This window comes from Euprymna scolopes, chromosome 35 (assembly GCF_053919585.1).
Source record: "Euprymna scolopes isolate OS-2025 chromosome 35, ASM5391958v1, whole genome shotgun sequence".
In the NCBI taxonomy this organism is placed as follows: Eukaryota; Metazoa; Mollusca; class Cephalopoda; order Sepiida; family Sepiolidae; genus Euprymna; species Euprymna scolopes.
The window spans coordinates 17,654,692-17,674,691 of record NC_136516.1 but is presented as its reverse complement, the minus strand read 5'-3'; positions in this window follow the sequence as shown (position 1 = coordinate 17,674,691).

The window sequence follows — 20,000 nt, the reverse complement described above, 5'->3', positions numbered from 1 at the left end:
GGGAGGAAATGAAACTACGGAGAAATTAGTCTTTTAATGGCAAACAGACCAGTTCACACATGCGTAAATGTTAGGAACAGATGCGTAACTGTACAACGAGGCACGCGCCAGGTGAACACATGGACGGAGAAGCCGAATGCAACATGACCTACCGCATGTGACGAGAATAACGGGTTGTGCTCCCATGTATTTGCCCCCCCCCCGTATTTGCCCCCCCCCCCCGGAGAGAAGATTTATTCACAAGATCGCTTTGTAATGTCGTCAAAATCCAGCTGCCCAAAATTAAATCACCGGTATTAAAAAACGATATCTTAATAAATTATCCATTGACTTCTGAAGTAGATTATCTAAAATTGTCCTTGTCTTTTCATATATTCTCCCCCTTTTCGTCCCTTGTCGTCTGAAATAACCTACTTCGATTGGACAAGAAAGTTCCCTTTGACCAATCAAATTTGTTCGGGATAAAAGCGACTGACCAATTAATGTTTATGATTTTATGTCCTAATGAACAGCTACGGCAGGAATTGAAATACACCCTACTAAAGCCTGATTGCCACAGCTGGTGAATTTCAAAAATGGAACCTTGATGTGAGAACACTTTAAAAGAACTATATACGATAAGATTATATTTTAAACTTTTGAAAAATGTCACAGAAACGTAATGACTGCTTTAAACTGCTTTTGAACCATATTGCATGAATCGAGCATCATTTTATGAGTGACATAAGAGATTCAAGGAAGGCAAGGAGTATGTGAGTGATGATGAGAGGTGTGGGATGAGTAATGAAGTTAGAAGACCAGAGTTGATTAGCCCAATAAAGAATTTCATTGATAAGGCCATCATGTGTCTAGAGACAATAAGTGCACAGTTTGATGTCAGTGTGGGAACTGTACACACAATTATTTGCGAGGAACTGAAGATGTTGAAGATTTGCCCGAAGTTTCTTCTAAGGATGTAGTCCACAATCTATTTTTGTCACAGACTATTTGACCAACATGGATGTCAAGAACCTCGCCCTCCTTATAGTCCAGGTTTTGCTCCCTGTGATTTTTGCTTACTTCTTAAGCTTAAGGAAAACCTTACAGACTGTTGTTATGAGAGAAGTGAGGAGTGCATTGCAGTCGGGGGAGATTACTTCGAAGGGGACTAGAGTTTCATGTGTGTACTATCAATAAGCGTACTCATACGAAAAAAATCTGGAAACATATGGAATGAACCTCGTACTTAGGATATTGGCAAACTTAATGTGTTTCCTCTCTCCGCCGTAAGTACCTGATGGCTTTCTGTGAAGAATTCTAACTAGAAAGATATCAGAAAAACATTAGCAACAATAGAACAATCGGATTAATACAAAATGAAAGAATTATCGCTTGAATACAAGGTGAATTTAAATAGTAACCAAGAGAGGCTACAAAAATAGCAAAGTCGGACCTATTAGTATTTCCTCGTGGATGACAAAACCTCAGTCGAAGAAGACCAAAGGCAGTATACCCTACGTCGTCTTCTAACGGGTATTCCTAATATTCATAAACGACCTCTCTGATAAAATTGTATCCGAGATGGGTATATTTGCTGGTGGCACTATGTTTCATAACAGGCAAGAGGAGAAAATTAACTTTCTGACCTCTAATCTGAAGAAAAATAAGGTGGTAAAATATAATGCTGCTAAGAGTAAACTTCTTTCCTTTAACAGCTACAAGAAACCTTCTTAATCACTGAGTTCCGTGGCTAATAACACTCTTCTTGGGAGATTATCGTTCAAATTCCTCTGCTTAACATCCACAGACAACATGAATTGGAACAAATACATAGAAGATATTGCCAAGATTGCTGCAAAGAAGGTGGGCTCCCTCTACCGTGCTAGAAATATACTCGCACTTGACAGTATCTTAAATTTCTACGAAAACGCCATTATAATTATTGCTTGATAGGCGCTGGTGCATCAACAACTAGTCTCTTCTTATCGGAGTCCAACAACAAAGTATCTAGTCTAATAGAATAGTTAACCATCTCCCTGGAAAATTTCATCAGTATGCCCTGTATTTAAGAATTCAAGTGATCGCTCATCCCCCTCTCAGTACAGGTCAATAAGTCTCCTGTGTGTCATGAGTAAGTTGCTGGAATCTGTGTTAAATATAGAAGTAATCAACCATCTCAACAAAAATAATCTTCTTAGTGACACTCAATATGGTTTCTGTTCTGCTAGATCTACAGCAGATGTGCTTACAGTTATATCTCATAGAATTAGCAAATCTCTCGATGGAGGCAACCTTTCTAGGGCAATTGCTCTTGACATATCTAAGGCCTTTTATAGGGTATGACATAAAGGTTTACTTCATAAGATTTCTAGCTATGGTATAGCTGGAAATGTCTTCTCAATTATTAAATCATTTCTTTCTGATAGGTTCATAAGAGTAGTAGTTGAGGGGCAAAAATCAGAAGCTCACAGTATTAATGTCGGTGTCCTTCAGGGGTCCATCCTGGGCCCAACTCTTTTCCTGATCTACATTAATGATCTTCCAAATCACATCCTTACATCATTTGTAGACATTTATGCTGACGACACTACCATTTATGGTAGCACATCTAAGACAGTAAACGACCAAGTTCTCTCCAATTCTCTCTCCTCTGATCTTGAGCACGTAGTACAATGGGGTAAGGAGTGGCTGGTTACTTTTAATGCATCTAAAACCAAGCTTCTCTCTTTACATCATCAACATTCTGATCCCCATCTGGCATCAACTGAAATGAATGGCTCTCGTCTTCAGGAGGCCTCAAGTTTTCAAGTTTTGACAAGCTTCTGGGCTTGACCATTACTCCTGATCTTAAATGGAACACGTACATCAAATCTGTTGCCAAGACCGCTGGAAAAATGGTGGGACCTTTCTATCGATCCGATAGATATCTCACTGCTGATGCTATTCTCTATCTATATAAGAGCCAGGTACGTCCAAGGATGGAATACTGTTGCCACATCTGGGCAGGAGCTGCTTGAAAGGACTTGTATTGCCTTCATAGAGTCCAAAATAGACTTCGTAGCCTCGTAGGAGATGTCCTTTTCTCTTCCTTGCAACCTCTATCTCACAGAAGAGATGTTGCGAGTTTGTCTCTGATGTATCGTTATTTTCATGGAAAGTGTTCGACTGAGCTTCAATCTAGTGTCCCCCCTCGCCAAACTTTCACAAGAAACACTCGTTTAGCTGTAAACACTATCAATAATTCCCCCCACTCTTTATCTGTGCCTAAACCTAAACGTAGCTTCCATGAACATAGCTTCTTTCTTAGAACTGCACGCCTGTGGAATTGTCTTCCGTTTTCCTGCTTTCCGGCAGACTACAATATGGTTGTCTTCAAGTCTAATGTAAATAAGTTCTGTATGAGCCGTTTCATATAAGTTATCAACTTTACCAAATTTTCATTACCAATAAATACTATATTGTCCAATTTCTACTGTACACTCTTTAACCCTTATCCTTGAGTGGCCTCTTGGCCTTGATAATTTGGTGATGCCTATGTAAAAAAAAAAAAAAAAGGTCCCGCGCTGTCAAACAAGCTCCAACAGAGTGCGGATGCAAATGACCGAGAAAACAAACATATTATAAAGAAAGAAAAAATAGGCGTGTTACACACGTGGCCCGAGAGTAACAGGGAAAGACGTGTCCTAAACATGACCGCACAAAGACAGAGTACCACGTGTTCGACATGGCAGAGCTTTGTTGAGCACATTTGCGAGATATTATCGGTTTTGCTCTTGGCAGACTGAAAGAAAGCAATCAGAAATCACAACAGACTCACCTTCAAACTTCAACGTAAATTTTATTAAAGTAAAAAGATCCAATTTAAAAAAAAAAAAAAATTTAATTCAATTTTCACCCCAAACAAGGCACGGTGCCGCTTTGAAGCAGGGACTTAATTAGCAGGGGCATTATGAAGGGAGATGAGTAGAAAGATGTTTGTTCACATTACACTTGAACTTCTGCGTATCAGTACGGTTGGGAAAACAGAATTCCGGAAGGGAGTTCCAAAGACCTGCAATTCTGGGAAAGAAACTATTGGAGTAAAAGGCTTTCTTGTACCTAGGGATCTCTGCTGTAAAGGGATGAGACTTAGTAGCTTGTCGGGTTTGTCGGGGATAGTTACGTCGAGGAGGTACCCGTGTTTGCAGTTCGTCAGAGCATTTACCGTTAAAGTATTTGTAGAACAGGCAGAGGGATGCAACATCTCGTCGATGGGACAGAGGCTGAAGTCTAGATGACAGTTCAGGACCTATCAGGTTGGCGACTCTCTTTTGAACCCAGTGCATGAGCGAGAGACAAGCAGCAGATGCACCAGCCCAGATGTGAGAACAGTACTCCATACATGGGCGAATGGTTGCCTTATAGAGATACAGGATACTGTCAGGCGTAAGTAGTTTTCTAGCACGGTAGAGGGAGCCAACCTTCCTTGCAGCAGCCTTGGCAATGTTCTCAATGTATCTATTCCAGTTCATATTCCCTGTAAATATTAGGCCGAGGAAACAAGCTTGCGAAAGATGTGCCATTTTTAGCTTTCTGCTGAACAGAGCTGGTAACACCCGTAAGGGTAGTAGTTCATGGTTTATGTCCGTGTTTGCAGGATTCAAGTCTCCACGCTGTTCGAAGAATAGTGGCAACAAGTTGATGAGTGATGCCTTACAAGGATGAAAGCTGCGAGTCCAGTAGTCATCATGGAGTTCACTGTAAATAACCGTTTCTCAATCTTTTGTAGAAGAGGCTCTCCACTAACATAAAATACCTCTGCCATTGTCCTATTCTTTGAATCTTTTTTTTTTTTTTTTTTACAAATCTTATCATGGCCCGGAAGCCACTCAGAGAAAAGGGTCATTGCGTGTACAGTACGTTAGTATTGGAGTTTGATAAAGTATCTTACTTAAGGGGACGGTCCATCAAGAAGTTGTTTACATTGGACTTGAAGACAATCAGATTGTAGTCAGCTGGAAAGCAGGCTATCGGAAGAGAGTTCCACATGCGTGCAGTTCTAAGAAAGAAGCTTTGTTCATGGAATCTGCATTTAGGTTTAACAATGAGAATTCAATTTCAAACGAACCAACCGAGCGCCCGACCAACGGACGAAGCCTTCCAAAAGGTGACGAGGAAGATTCTTATAACTATCGAATAAAAACAAATAATAAAAATAACAAAAAAAAAGAAGAAAAAAACACGCATGACGTTAGCAAACCGGGAAAATAACAGCCATTCTCGCTGTTTACAAAGCCGGAGAAGCACTCGTCGAAGCCATATTGAATAACTTTGCAATTGTTTTGTTTTTTGGGTTTTTTTTTTTTTCGATTTTGAATTTGAATCTCCGATATTATGTTATCATGTTCTCAATATTCGGATAACTTTTTTTTTTTAGAAATAGTGTGAGGGGGGGATTTACTACGGATGCTGGGGGGGGGTAAATCCTGTTCCCCATAAAAGGGAAACTCTTGATTCAAAGAAAAATTTAAATTGCCTTAGTCTAGAAGGACTTTTCCTTCTCTGACCAAGGACGGAATATATTACGTAGCAATAGAACAAATTGAATCTTGCTCCTATCCATAAGGCCAACGCTAAGTGTTATATAGAAAGATTGATTTAGAAAACAGCAGTTCTCCCCTCTTTGTCAGAAACATCACTCATGGAATGTAAGGATTAAAGGACATGATTTCTACTCATACATAAACGGCACATGTGTGCATGTGTTAGACAGAGAGAGAGAGACAGAGAGAGAGAGAAAGAGGGGAGAGAGAGACAGAGCGTTCCCTACGGATTCCCAAACTGTTGAAACATTTTTTTTTTTTTCAATTTTACAAAAATGCATTTTATGTGCCTGGGAGTGTTCTTAAATAAGTTTTGTATCGGAATACCTTAGATAAGTATCGAAAGTCTAAAACATCTGATTAAAAGGAAGAACAACCTCATTTTAATATAACTTAACATAGTGGCCTTATGCAGCCTAGAATTTCTCTCTACACAACGATAAAAAGAAATGTAGGGAATAAAAATAGGTATAAAAAGTAAAGACAAGGATAAAAAGAATGAAATAGTCACATATTCTTGCTAGCCTGTGGGGATGCTATATGACAACCCCAAGAGTGATGTAATGTTTGGGATGATCGTATCATGACGAACGAACTATTCCCCTCTCTTCCCCAAAAAGAAAGGCTGAGGTAATGTCTGAAAAGATGGTCTTATAACAACACTACAGATACTACGTTACATCCGACCCCCGAATAAAAAGTGAATTTAGGTGAAAACGGCGTCGGTCAAAATGGCACATGTGAATAAATAGGTAAAAATGGCACACGTGAATAAATAGGTAAAAATGGCACACGTGAATAAATAGGTAAAAATGACACACGTGAATAAATAGGTAAAAATGGCACAAATGAATAAATAGGTAAAAATGGCACAAATGAACAAATAGGTAAAAATGAAACACGTGAATAAATAGGTAAAAATGGCACACGTGAATAAACAGGTAAAAATGGCACAAATGAATAAATAGGTAAAAATGACACACGTGAATAAATAGGTAAAAATAGCGCAAATGAATAAATAGGTAAAAATGGCGCAAGTGAATAAATAGGTAAAAATGACACTTTAAGAAAGATAAGTTAGGACTGTTCAAGAAATACGAGCTAAGTTCGCATTCCTCTTATTTAAAATAGGGGTAAGTCCCTTAGCTTTACCGTGTTGTATTTAGCCGGAAAGCAGGCCAGCGGGACAATGTTCTAAAGGCGGGCAGTTCTGGGAAAGAAGCACTTCGCCTTATCATAGCAAAGGTCCATGAAAATGTTCGTCATAGTGGATCTGAGAAAAAGTGAAACGGACATACAAACAAACAGAAAGAAAGACTAAAAGAAATATAGTAGTAGTAGTAGTAGTAGTAGTAGTAGTAGTAGTAGTAGTAGTAGTTATTTGTATATTTTTCTGGTCCACTCTAACCACTTTGACTCGCTGCTTCTTACTCTAAGATGGTATCAGTCGCCGTAGTTATTTACGTCGTCCCTCAATGTTTTATTCAAAGCTATTTGTTGCGTGACAAACACGTGACCCGGAGCGAAATTAGAAGCCATCAAGTGCATCTCGGTGAACTTTTGCGCGCGTTTTCTTTTCCTTTTTAGAGTTTAAAAACAACAACAGCAAATAAAAAAAAAGGCGTGAAACTTCGTCAACGACGCCAAACTCCAAAGTGAGCTTTGCGCACTGGGTACAGATTGTTATCTCCTCCTCCTTCCTTCCTCAAAACCAAGAGAGATTAGACAATTCCTGTAATGACCTGGTCCCTGTTTATTACGGTGTAATGCTGGTTCTGTGCAGATTTATGAGCTGCACCCTCCCAGGCTTTGCCCTGCCTTCTCTGTTTGAGATAAGGCGTTAGTTTATTGCTAATCGCCTGAGTCGCTCTTACCGGGGAATGCCGACGGCCTACCCAAACACGTTTTTGAAGACCAGAGTGCATTACAAACATGAAGTTTTCTATCGTTAGATTTTGATTTTACTATTCGGAAATTATTTTACTCGTCCTGGGGCGAGTCAGCATCAATATTTAAATGTTTAAAATTTTAAAAGGAATATAAATGCTAATATTATCTATCTATCTATCTATCTATCTATCTATCTATCTATCTATCTTTTCACCCCCGTAGTCTGGTTGATCGTGGGGTGTGCCTCTGCAGAAACTTTCACGAGCTACCTCCACTCCCGTCTGTCGTGTGCTATTGAGATAGCGCTGATGAACCCCAGGTCCGTCCATTTTCTCATGTTCTTTATTTTTATACTTGGGAGTCACCACACCAAGGCCGGAAAGCCACTCGAGGACAAGGGTTAATAAATGTAAGATGGTAGTGCAGTAATCGTTAATTGTGTAAATTGGATGAAATTTGAATATTTATGGGGACGGCTCAACAAAAATTTGTTTATATTGGATTTGAAGGCTACCTTGTATTTAACCGGGAGAAATTGTATATAGTAGTTGTAGCTAGACGAGTGTTTTGTGAAGGGTACGATAGATTGGAGTTCAGTCGAGCACTTGCTATGAAAACGAAGACAGGCTCGCAACGTCTCTTCTGTGGAAAAGAGATTATCCTCCTCTCTCTTTTTCTGTCCTCCACGCCTTCTTCATCCTCTTACTGTTCCCTGCATTAATGTTGTAGCAAAAGCAAGTCATGGTGATCTCATTACATGGCCATTCCAATGTAAATGGCGCCATTTATTTCATCAGGACCAACAAACTTGCTTTATGCAGTTGGTTACTTCCTCATTTGTGGGTTGTGATCTTTGACAGAAATACCAAGTATTTGGTTGTCACACCTAATCTCAACTGCTTGTATTCTTTTGTCAGTCTCTGCTGTTAAAGTCCACAATTCACAGGCAACTGCACGCCTGTGGAACTTTCTCCTGTTTGCCTGCTTTCCAGCTGACTACAATTTGGTAGGCTTCAAGTCCAACGTAAACAAATTCTTGATTAACCGTCCACTTAAGTAATCCAATTTACTAACTTTCCACTACTAATGAATATTACGATATTATCCCATTGACTACTGTAAACTCATTAAATCTTATCCTCGAGTGGCCTCCGAGCCTTGATAAGTGGTGACTCCTGTGTAAAAAAAATACCAGAATATTGACGTCATTAATCAAGGACCGCGCTCTCCATTAATATATATATATATATATATATATATATATAGAGAGAGAGAGAGAGAGAGAGAGAGAAAGAGATAGATAGATAGATAGATAGATAGATTAATTCTATCTTGATAGAAATGCTTAATCCCTATACATATATAAAATGAACTCATTTTCCCCTATGATTTTGACCTAAATAGGATTGAAAATCAAGACCTTTCATGCGAATGTAATATGCACAAACTTCAGACAAAAAAAATCTGAGGTGTGTTACAGGCATATTACCTCTCCACTTCCTCGATAATCGTAGATTCCTGTATTTTTTCTGCTGAGAGTTAACTGCCACAATCGGTTAAAATCAATGGAAGTAGTAAAATCTTTTCTCTCTAATTAATACCTCCTTCCTCCGTCACCACTTACACCGTTTCAGCATTGTTCACAAGGGACAGTTACGAAGGGACACTGGTTTGGGGTTTCTTTACTTCGTAGTTGCTTAAAAAAACTGGAATTGAATTTCATCATGCCTTTTCGTTCAATACTTTCTACTGGGTGAAACGCACAATGGACTTAACCGAATCGGAGGGTTATTTATGCCATTTTTTTTCACATTATTTCGCTTTGTAGTTGTTTTTAAAAAAATGGAATGGAATTTTAACACTCTTTTCGTTCTATGCTTTCTACTGAGTGAAACGCACCATAGACTTAACCGAATCGAAGGGTTATTTATGCCATTTTTTTTCGTTGTATTGCGTTTTTTAGTTGCTTTAAAAAACTGGAATGGAATTTTAACGTTCTTTTTCGTTCTATGCTTTCTACTGGGTGAAACGCACCATGGACTTAACCGAATCGAAGGGTTATTTATGCCATTTTTTTTGTTCTTTTAATTCGGGTTTTTTTTTTTTCTTCTTCTTGTTCTTCCGATTCGGGTTTTTTTTTTTTTTTGTTCTTCCGATTCGGTTTTTTTTTTTTTTTTTGAAGAAGAAGAAGTTTTACGTCTGTTCGCTGGTTTTTTTTTTTTTTTTTTTTTGTCGTTGTTGTATTGGTTTTTCCGATTTTTTTAAGAAGTTTAACATCGCTTTTTTAATATTTAAACAGGATCATTACTTCACTTATTCTTTACTTCCCCTCCCCTTACACACACACACACCTCCAAGCAACCGCGCAACGCCGGTTAATCCCGCTAGTATTCAGAATAAATCATGAGTCTGTGAGTATTGAAATTATTCAAATTATGATATACAACATTTATTGTTCATAAGGAGTATTAAGGAGTACAAGATAAAGTAAATTATAAGTTAAAGTAAATCAGCTTAATTGATTAGGTCTATTTATTGTCTAACTTCATCTTCATACTTGGACATCAATTTGAATATCGCTTCCTATTGCATATGTACGATGTGCCTTTAATAATTTTCCAGATTTTTTTTCGTATAGGCACTTTTATTGTTAGTAAACACATAAAATTCTAGTCTTCTTCGAAGTAATCACCTCTGACTGCATACACATGTTGTACCGTTCCCACAACTTCTGTAAGGCTCCATGCGAGCCCTTTTGTGCGAACGTGTCAATGACACTCGTCACAGCCTTTTTCATCTCCCCAATTGTCTCATAACGGCATCCTCTAAAATTTACCTTGCGCTTGGGGAATACTCAAAAGTCGTAAAGAGTAAAGTCTGAAATATAGAGAAGGTGAAGAACAGTCTTGATTCCCATCTTGATCAAATATTCGTGACAACAATGGAGTTGTGCACTGGTGCAGTCGCGCAAATATTCGTGACAACAATGGAGTTGTGGACTGGTGCAGTCGCGCAAATATTCGTGACAACAATGGAGTTGTGGACTGGTGCAGTCGCGCAAATATTCGTGACAACAATGGAGTTGTGCACTGGTGCAGTCGCGCAAATATTCGTGACAACAATGGAGTTGTGGACTGGTGCAGTCGCGCAAATATTCGTGACAACAATGGAGTTGTGCACTGGTGCAGTCGCGCAAATATTCGTGACAACAATGGAGTTGTGGACTGGTGCAGTCGCGCAAATATTCGTGACAACAATGGAGTTGTGCACTGGTGCAGTCGCGCAAATATTCGTGACAACAATGGAGTTGTGGACTGGTGCAGTCGCGCAAATATTCGTGACAACAATGGAGTTGTGGACTGGTGCAGTCGCGCAAATATTCGTGACAACAATGGAGTTGTGGACTGGTGCAGTCGCGCAAATATTCGTAACAACAATGGAGTTGTGCACTGGTGCAGTCGCGCAAATATTCGTGACAACAATGGAGTTGTGCACTGGTGCAGTCGCGCAAATATTCTACATCTGAAGTTCCTCGCGAATAATTTTCTGTACAGTTTCTACACTAACATCAAACTATGCACTTATTGCCTCTATAGACACACGAAGGTCCTTATAAAATTCTTTATCTGGCCAATCAACTCTGACGTGCTTCTGACGTGCATACTACTACCTCACATCTCATACTCCCTCACATACTCCATGTCTTCCATGAATCTTTTATGTGACTCAGAAACTGATGCTCGATTCATGCAAGATGGTCCAATAGCAGTTTGAAGTATTCCATACATTTTTGTGACATTTTTTTTTCAAAGTTGCAAAGAGAATTTTATTGCATATCCTTCTTCTAAAGTATCCTTCTGTTCTGATTGCATACTTGAAATTCACCAGCTGTGGCAATCAGGCTTTAGTAGTAGGGTATTCTGTAACCGTATAGGCCGGTCATTGGCGTGACCGATCCACGTGTTACATTAAATGTCCTGGAAATGATACAATACTGTAACAATTGACCAGGCAATAGTATCTGTCGGTTAGACAACTTTTTGTCTATGTGAAGATTAAATTCATGCCTGGGATGTTGGGTGTGACCAGCTCCTTCCCTCACGACAAGTCTTCGCCCTGATGGCCCCCTTTGGCTGGAATCATCTTGACCGTCTCGACATTTTGAGGAAGGCACAAAACAACGCACGACACACAATTGTAATATATAAGAACTTAGCTATATTATTTTACAAAATTTACACAATAAAATTACGATAAAAAGACAATTCATAATAATTACACTTTTAAGTACTTAGCTATTCTTGACTTGCTTAACTAGTCCTGAGGGAGGGGATAATCCCCCTCCTCTCATTTACAGAGAGACAAAAAAAAAAAAAAATGCGTGCTCACCCCGAATGCAAAAGAGATGGAGGGAATCAAAACTGCATTGTGGTTTCCTTTTTCTGCTGAATCGCTCCGCGCGCGCCTCAATACATAAATATTAATAGAAAGAGGCTTGTGTTCATTATGAACGCAAATATTACGCAAATATAAATCATGTAGAATATCTGTATGAATATAATTACACTTAACAGTTAACTAAAGATGATTATCCCATAAGAAAACCGAAAAAACTAGGGAATAAGGAATTAAGTAAAATAAATGTTTAAAAGAATATGTAAATTAGCTAGATCTTTTGCAGATGAATGCAATTCCACGAACCATATATAACAAAGTTATATATTTTTTAAATAAATAGAAAAGGGGGTTTTATTATCAATATCAATACACACAAAAAAACAAATTTGCAGGAATGTAGATATATATATATATATATGTATATATATATATATATGCATATATATATGCATATATATAGTCAGCTATATACAGTACTGTTCTGCTGTACCACAGCTCATTAGTGGGGCTAGATTAGCAACAACCTCAAGGAACTTGACCGCCTAGGCGACAGTCAGCGCTGTTCACCGTTACACGATTTGACTGCTAAGATGTGTATGCGAAATTACAATGTTTAAACATTGCCCAAACGCCTAAGCTCTATTTGTTTACACAAAGAGCATTGCTTTGTACGCTAAGAGCAGTTATTTCGCTTCCCAATATGGTCAACCAAAATAGGGAGTATATATATATATATAAAGAGAGAGGGGGGGAGAGATGGGGGCGAGAGAGAGATTGGGGAGTTTAATTGCCATTGCTCCCAGGTCCACTCTGACCCGGAGTGGTAGTAGGGTCCCAACAATGATTTAAATAGAAACCGACTTGCAATATATAGATTCCCGAAAGGATGAAACACTAGTGTCTGTAGGTATTTAATTATTATAGTAAAAAAAAATAATTATGACAGCCCCTTTAAGAAATTCGTTTCTTATCGTAGAGCACTTTCAGTTGAATTAAAAGTCGGTCAATTTAGCTCTTATGCGTAGATCATCGTATAACGATTAGATCACTGTCTGTCTGGCGTAAATGAACACTCAACATTAAGTTGTTTAAAATTCAACGCTATTTCAAGCGGTTAATGGTAGCCAATTGGATTAGGTCTCCGCTCATCGAGCCAGAGATGTCTCGTGATACGGGGTTCGAATCGTTCGACTGGTAGTAATCGTGACACCCTGCACTGAAGATTCCCGAAAGGATGAAACACTAGTGTCTGTAGGTATTTACTTATTATAGTAAAAAAATAACTATATATATATATATATATATATATATATATATATTAAAAAGAGTTCTTCAAAATCAGTGGATTCGGCATTAAATAGCCTAAAAAGGGTTGATATGCAGTAAAACAACCAACCAACAACAAGAAAACTATTCAAATGACCTTAGGGTAACATACAGAGATGAATTAGATTCATATTACTCATAAAATCCTAAAGAAATTTACAAGCAAACAATGTATGACCTCGTTGACAGGTCAAATCAAATTAATAGAAGCAAAAGTCGTTATAAACATTTTTTTTTTTTAATTTATTTTCAAGATAAAATTTTTAATCAGCAAAATCTTTTTGCAACGATCAAAAGAAAAAAAATTTCCCCCAATAACCTGTGTATATGTAGTCACTTTTTTATGTGTGCCTAAATCTAAATGAACAAAGCTTGTCTTCAAGTCCAACGTAAACAAGTTCTTGATGAACCGTCTTCCAAGTAATCCAATTTACAAAATTCCAACCACTTATGTTTACTACGCTATAATCACGTTGACTAATGTAGACCCATTAACCCTTATGTTCGAGTGGCCTCCTCGCCTTGATAAGTGGTGATTCCTGTGTAAAAAAAACCTAACAAAACAACAAAAAAAAACCCCACATAGATCGACAAATCTGATCTCGTCTCTGGTATTGGATCAAAATTGAACCCGGGTTCAATACCTGCCAATCAAACCCAATAATCGTCTACGTTTATCTCCCAGAAACAGATTCAGTTCATTTGAACATGTTAAACAAGAATCTAGAAGGGTCAATTTTAGGGATCGACTTGTAATATATATATATATATATATATATATATATATATATATATATATATATATATATATATATATATATATATATTTTTTTTTTTTTTTTTTTTCTATCTTCTCTGCGTGACTAACTTTTCTATTGACAAATGTTTATACCGTCTAGGATTTTTGTCTCCTGTCTGCATATCTTATGTCTCTTGCACACGCCCAAATGTGTCTGTTTATTACTCTGGGTGGTGATGATGACTCACTTAGATAGATAACCTGTGTGTGCCCAGTCGAATCCAGTTCGTTTCGCAGAAACTCTTTCATTTAGGATGTTGGCAAATTCACGCGGTCCGTCTCGTTAGTATTCGGTTTATCCCGAAAAATTATTCTAGTTCTGTGCTACGAGGGGCGTGCAATAAGTAATGCCCCTGACCCACTTCCCATAGCAGTAGAGCAACGAAACTTGCCACAGTAATTAGTCTTTCTCTGCATAGGAACTACCCAGAGTTATGCATTTCTCCCATCGTTTGCTGCAGCTCTGGAGACTGTTTTTGTAGAACACCCCAGGTTGGTCCTACAACCACGACATGACTTCAGAAATCAAGGTTGCATCATCTGGGAAACGCTTTCCTTTCAAAAATAACTTCATGGCTCGGAAGAGGTGAAAGTCAGATGGTGCAAGGTCAGGAGAGTAGGGAGGATGGGGAAGAATTTCATAACCACACGCCCGTACTTCTGATCTGGCGACATGCGAGTTGTGGACCGGGGCGTTGTCTTGCAGGAGGAGGGTACCTTTGCTGATTTTTCCCCGCCTCTTGATTTTGATAGCTTCCCTTAATTTCCTCAAAAGTGAAGCATAATAGGCTCCTGTAATTGTGGTACCCTTTGCAAGGAAATCTGTCATCACTACTCCGTCCTGGTCCCAGAAGACTGTGAGCATGACCTTGTCAACGGAGGGCTGCACCCTTGCCTTCTTTGGAGGTGGTGAGTTCAAGTGCTTCCACTGCATTGACTGGGCTTTGGTCTCTGGATCATAGTCATGGACCCAAATTTCATCCTGTGCAATCAGTCTTTTGAAAAAATTTGACTCATCTTCTTGGCACATCTCAAAATTCATCCTCGAGCACTCGACGCGTTCTCGCTTCTTGAATGGTGTGAGCAACCTGGGAATCTATCTGGCAGACAGCTTATGCATATGCAAATGGTCATGAATAATAGTTTCCACAGACCTGTACTAATCTTGACATCTTGGGCTATTTGGCGAATAGTAATGCGCCAATCTTCCAAAATGGCAGCCTCAACTTGACGGACAGATGCCTCATCAATGGCAGAAGGGGGGGGGCGACCAGGTCTGGGAGCTGTTTCCACAGCTATGTTTTGGCCAACTATTTCTTTGGCCTCAATCATCAAATTGTTGGCCGAAACGTCGTGAAACAACGACTATGAAGATGAGGATGACAGTCCGCAAATAAATAAATTATTTAACACTGACGGAGCATTTTTAAACCGTCTGGATGCGTGTCGCCAACAGCCAGCGCAAAACTGCTAAGCGTCCGTGTTGTTCAGAGGGGCAGCTTTCACTGTCTTTTACAATACAATTCGCCTCCTTTCTTTCTTCATTAAAAAGGAGAGAAAGGACGGAGAGAGAGAGAGAGAGAGACAGACAGACAGACAGAGATACAGAGAGAGAAAGAGACAGAGAGAGAGAGACAGAGAGAGAGAGAGAGAGAGAGATGCATACATAACATTTGAACATTGTTTTAAATTCGATTGTCGACCTCTTGTAACCTCTCTTGTCGTTGACACAAAACACTTGCCAATGAACCGCACTCGTTGAGTTTTTTTTTTTTTTTTTTTTTTTTTTTTACATTTTCACTCCAAACCAGGTACATTGCCACTTTGATGTAGAGGGCTACTATCAGGGACATAACTACAGGGGTACTATGTAGGGAGTTGGGCAACAAGATGTCGGTTCACGTTACACTTGAACTTCTGCATGTCAGTACAATTGGGGAAGTAGTCACCCGGAAAGGAATTCAAAAGTCTAGTGGTTCTGGGGAAGAAACTACTGTAGAAATCTCTCTTACATCTCGGGATCTCTACTGTGAAGGGTAGGGATTTACCTGCTTATCGGGTTTGTCGGGGGTATTTATGTTGAGGGAGTACAAGTGCTTGCAGTTCTTCAGAGCATTCACCATTAAAATACTTGTAGAACAGGTAGAGAGATGCAACATTTCGTCGATGGGACAGAGGCTGAAGCTTAGATGTCAGTTCAGGACCTATCAGATTGGCGACTCTCTTTTGAACCTTGTCTAGGATCGAGAGACTAGTATCAGATGCACCAGCCCAAATATGACAACAATACTCCATACATGGGCGAATGGTGGTACAGGATACTTTCGGACGTTAGTAGCTTTCTAGCATGGTAGAGAGAACCTACCTTCTTCGCAGTGGTCCTGGCAATGTTCTCAATGTAATTGTTCCAATTCATGTTTCCTGTGAACGTTGGGGCGAGGAGTTTAAAAGATGTACTTTATCTCTTCATGAGAACAATACACATCTGGTAAACGGACCACAAAGGTAGGGAGCCAAGACTCACTTGAAAGGGCTCTCATCCATTATGCCGCAACTAGAACGATATCGGTTAAACCTATCCCAACAATGTAATAATCTAATTCATACGATCTGAATAAGTGAATTATTAATAACGAGGTAAAATATCTGCTGTGTCGGACTGTTTCCCTTCTGATTGCAGCATGGTTGTCCTCAAGGCTAATGCAAACAAATACTTGCTGAGCTGCCTTCTTCAGGAACCACATTCTACACTTTTCATCCATCATTTCCAATCCTCCCATAGTATCACTCATCATCGCATTGACAATCGAATTAGTTCTTCATCCTTGAATGTCGTTTAGGCTTGATAAGAGATGACGCTAAAATAGTTTTTGAAACATCCATTTTCAAAGATTCAAATCAATTTCAAATATATATTGCCCATAAAATTATTTTTAACATTCATGAATTTTATGCTATTAAAATTGTTATTGAAATTTAATTCATTGAATATCAATAAAAAATGTTGTGCCATAAAATTCGGTTATTATTTTTTATACTAAATGTGAGTTAAACCCCCTTTTTTCTATTTATTTAAAAAGAAAATACAACTTTGTTATATATGCGTCGTGGAATTGCATTCATCTAGCTAATTTGCATATTCATTTAAGCATTCATTTTAATTAATTCCCTTCAGTTTTTCCGGTTTCCTTATGTCATAATCATTTTAGTTAACTATTACGTGCAGATATTCTACATAATTTATACTTGTGTAATATTTGCATAAAATGTTTACAGTAAACACTGCTCTTTCTATGAATATTTATGTATGCGTATATATATTTGTTTTAAAAAAATGCCTACCAAACTCCTCTGTCAGTTTTTGGTCTACCGTCTAAAAAAAATTAAAGAAATCAATGAATATTTTATGAAGTAATATATTTTTATAATACTAAAAATAGAAACAATTTTTTTTTTTATGTAATATTGTTTGCTGCCGACTTCGATCGCCTATATTTCTGCATCATCAATAAATCGTACAATCAGTTACCACACTTTTAAAATAGACAGGCCGAGAGAAAAATTGATTTTATGCGTTTTGTGAGAACTATTCGTTGTATGCAAGATGAAACCAAATAACTAGTTTATAATTATGGCTTTGGTTAAATTTAAAGTTTGACATTTTTTTTTTTTTTTACATGAGGGTCACTCCTTATCAAGGCCCGGAGGCCACTCAGGGATAAGGGTTATTGTGTGTACAGTAATCAATGAGATAGTATTGTAGTAATCATTAGTATTGGAGATTTGATAGAGTGTCTTACTTAGAGGGGGCGGTTCATCAGGAATTTGTTTATGTTGGATTTGAAGACATCCAAGTTGTAGTCAGGTGGGAAGCAGGCGAACGGAAGAAAGTTCCACAATCGTGCACTTCAGAGAAAGAAGCTCTGCTCATGGAATCTACGTTTGGATTTAGGCACAGATAAAGAGTGGGGAAAATTATTGACAGTAGTTTCACCCAGACGGGTGTTTCTTGTGAAAGATTGACGAGGGGGGACGAGAGATTGGAGCTCAGACGAGCACCTGCCATGGAAATACGATAAAATAAAGACAGGCTTGCAACGTCTCTTCTGTGGGAGAGAGGCTGCAGAGAAGAGAAAAGGGCATCCCCCACCAAACAACGAAGTCTATTTTGTACTCTGTAAAGGCAGGATAGGCTGTTTTTAGCAGCTCCTGCCCAGATGTGGCAGCAGTACTCCATCCTTGGACGTACTTGCCTTTTATACAGATAGAGAATTGCATCAGTAGTGAGATATCTTCTGGAGCGGTAGAAGGATCCCACCATTTTCCCAGCGTCCCTAGACACATATTTGATGTACGTGTTCCATTTCAGATCAGGAGTAAAGGTTAAACCCAGAAGCTTGTCAAAACACGGGGCCTCACCCAGACGAGAGCCATCCATCACAATTGATGCCAGATGGGGATCAGAGCGTTGGTGATGTAAGGATAGGAGTTTGGTTTTGGATGCATTAAAGGTAACCAGCCACATCTTCCCCCCACTGAACCACGCGCTCGAGATCAGAGGAGAGAGAATCAGAGAGAACTTTGTCATTTACAGCCTTTGATGTGTTGCCGTAGATGGTCGTGTCATCAGCATAGATGTCAACGAATGATTTAAGTATATGTTTAGGGAGATCGTTGATGTAGATCAGGAAGAGAGTTGGGCCTAGGATTGACCCCTGAGGGACTCCAGCATTTATATTGCAGGCCTCCGATTTTTGTCCATCTACCACTACTCTTATGAGCCTATCGGAAAGAAATGATTTAATGATTGAGAAAACATTTCCAGTTATACCGTAGCAGGAAATCTTGTGAAGTAGACCCTTATGCCATACCCTGTCGAAGGCCTTTGATATGTCAAGAGTCATTGCCCTAGAAATGAAGCCTTTGTCAAAAGATTCACTAATCCTTTGGGATATAACCGTCAGCACATCTGCTGTAGATCTTGCAGAGCGGAAACCATATTGTGTGTCACTAAGAAGGTTATTGCTGCTGAGGTGGTTGACTATTTCTCTATTTAATATGGATTCCAGCAACTTACTTATAACACACAGGAGACTTATTGGTCTGTACTGAGAGGGAGATGACTTATCACCTGAATTCTTAAATACAGGGCAAACTGATGAGGACTTCCAGGGAGTCGGAAAGCACTTCTCCTTAAGGCAGCGCTTAAATAGTTTCGTAAGTATGGTTGTAAGTTCTGGTTGAAGCTCTTTCGAAAATAGATAAATGTATAAATAATGTAAAATAAGAACGTTACTTGTTATCGTGTCTAAAGAAGGAAAAAATCCTGCTCACGTGATTACGTGTCTTTTTTAAAAACATTTACATAATCTTTTTATTTTTATTTATATATTTGTTTAAGTTTTTTTTGTCAGTGTACTAGAAGGAATTTAGTTGATTACAACCCTTTCTGCATGTTCTTGACATTACAATAGTACAACCCTGAATCCGACGGCGCAATACTACACCGTTCAATACTGTAAAACTGAAACGAAGCTGTTCTGCTTGAAAAGGGCACAATTTTCTTCTTATTCATGTTTATATCGATTTTTTGCTTAAAAAAAACTAAAGTAATTACGTGTATACTTTTTTAATATCCCATTTTGCTGTTTCGGAATATTTTACTAAAGTTAGTAAAGCTTCATTATTTTTCCAAACTGTTTTTGTTTCCTTGTTTTTCGATATTTCGTCGATATTATTTAGTAAGAGTGTTTAGTAGAAAAGCCAACAAACGACTACCCGAAAAAATAAATATAGAACAAATAAATGTTACCATAGTCAATAAAAGTTCAGTTCATGTTTTTTTTATTTTGAAATAGTTTTTAATGCTATTTACTTGAAATAATTTCAGCGAACCGAAATTAAAACGAAATTAGAGGCGATAACTACTTAAATGAATTTTTATATAAACTACACATGCCATAATCGAATATTCCTCAAGCACAAAATAACGGAAAACATTAAAATATGTTTATAAATATTCCTTA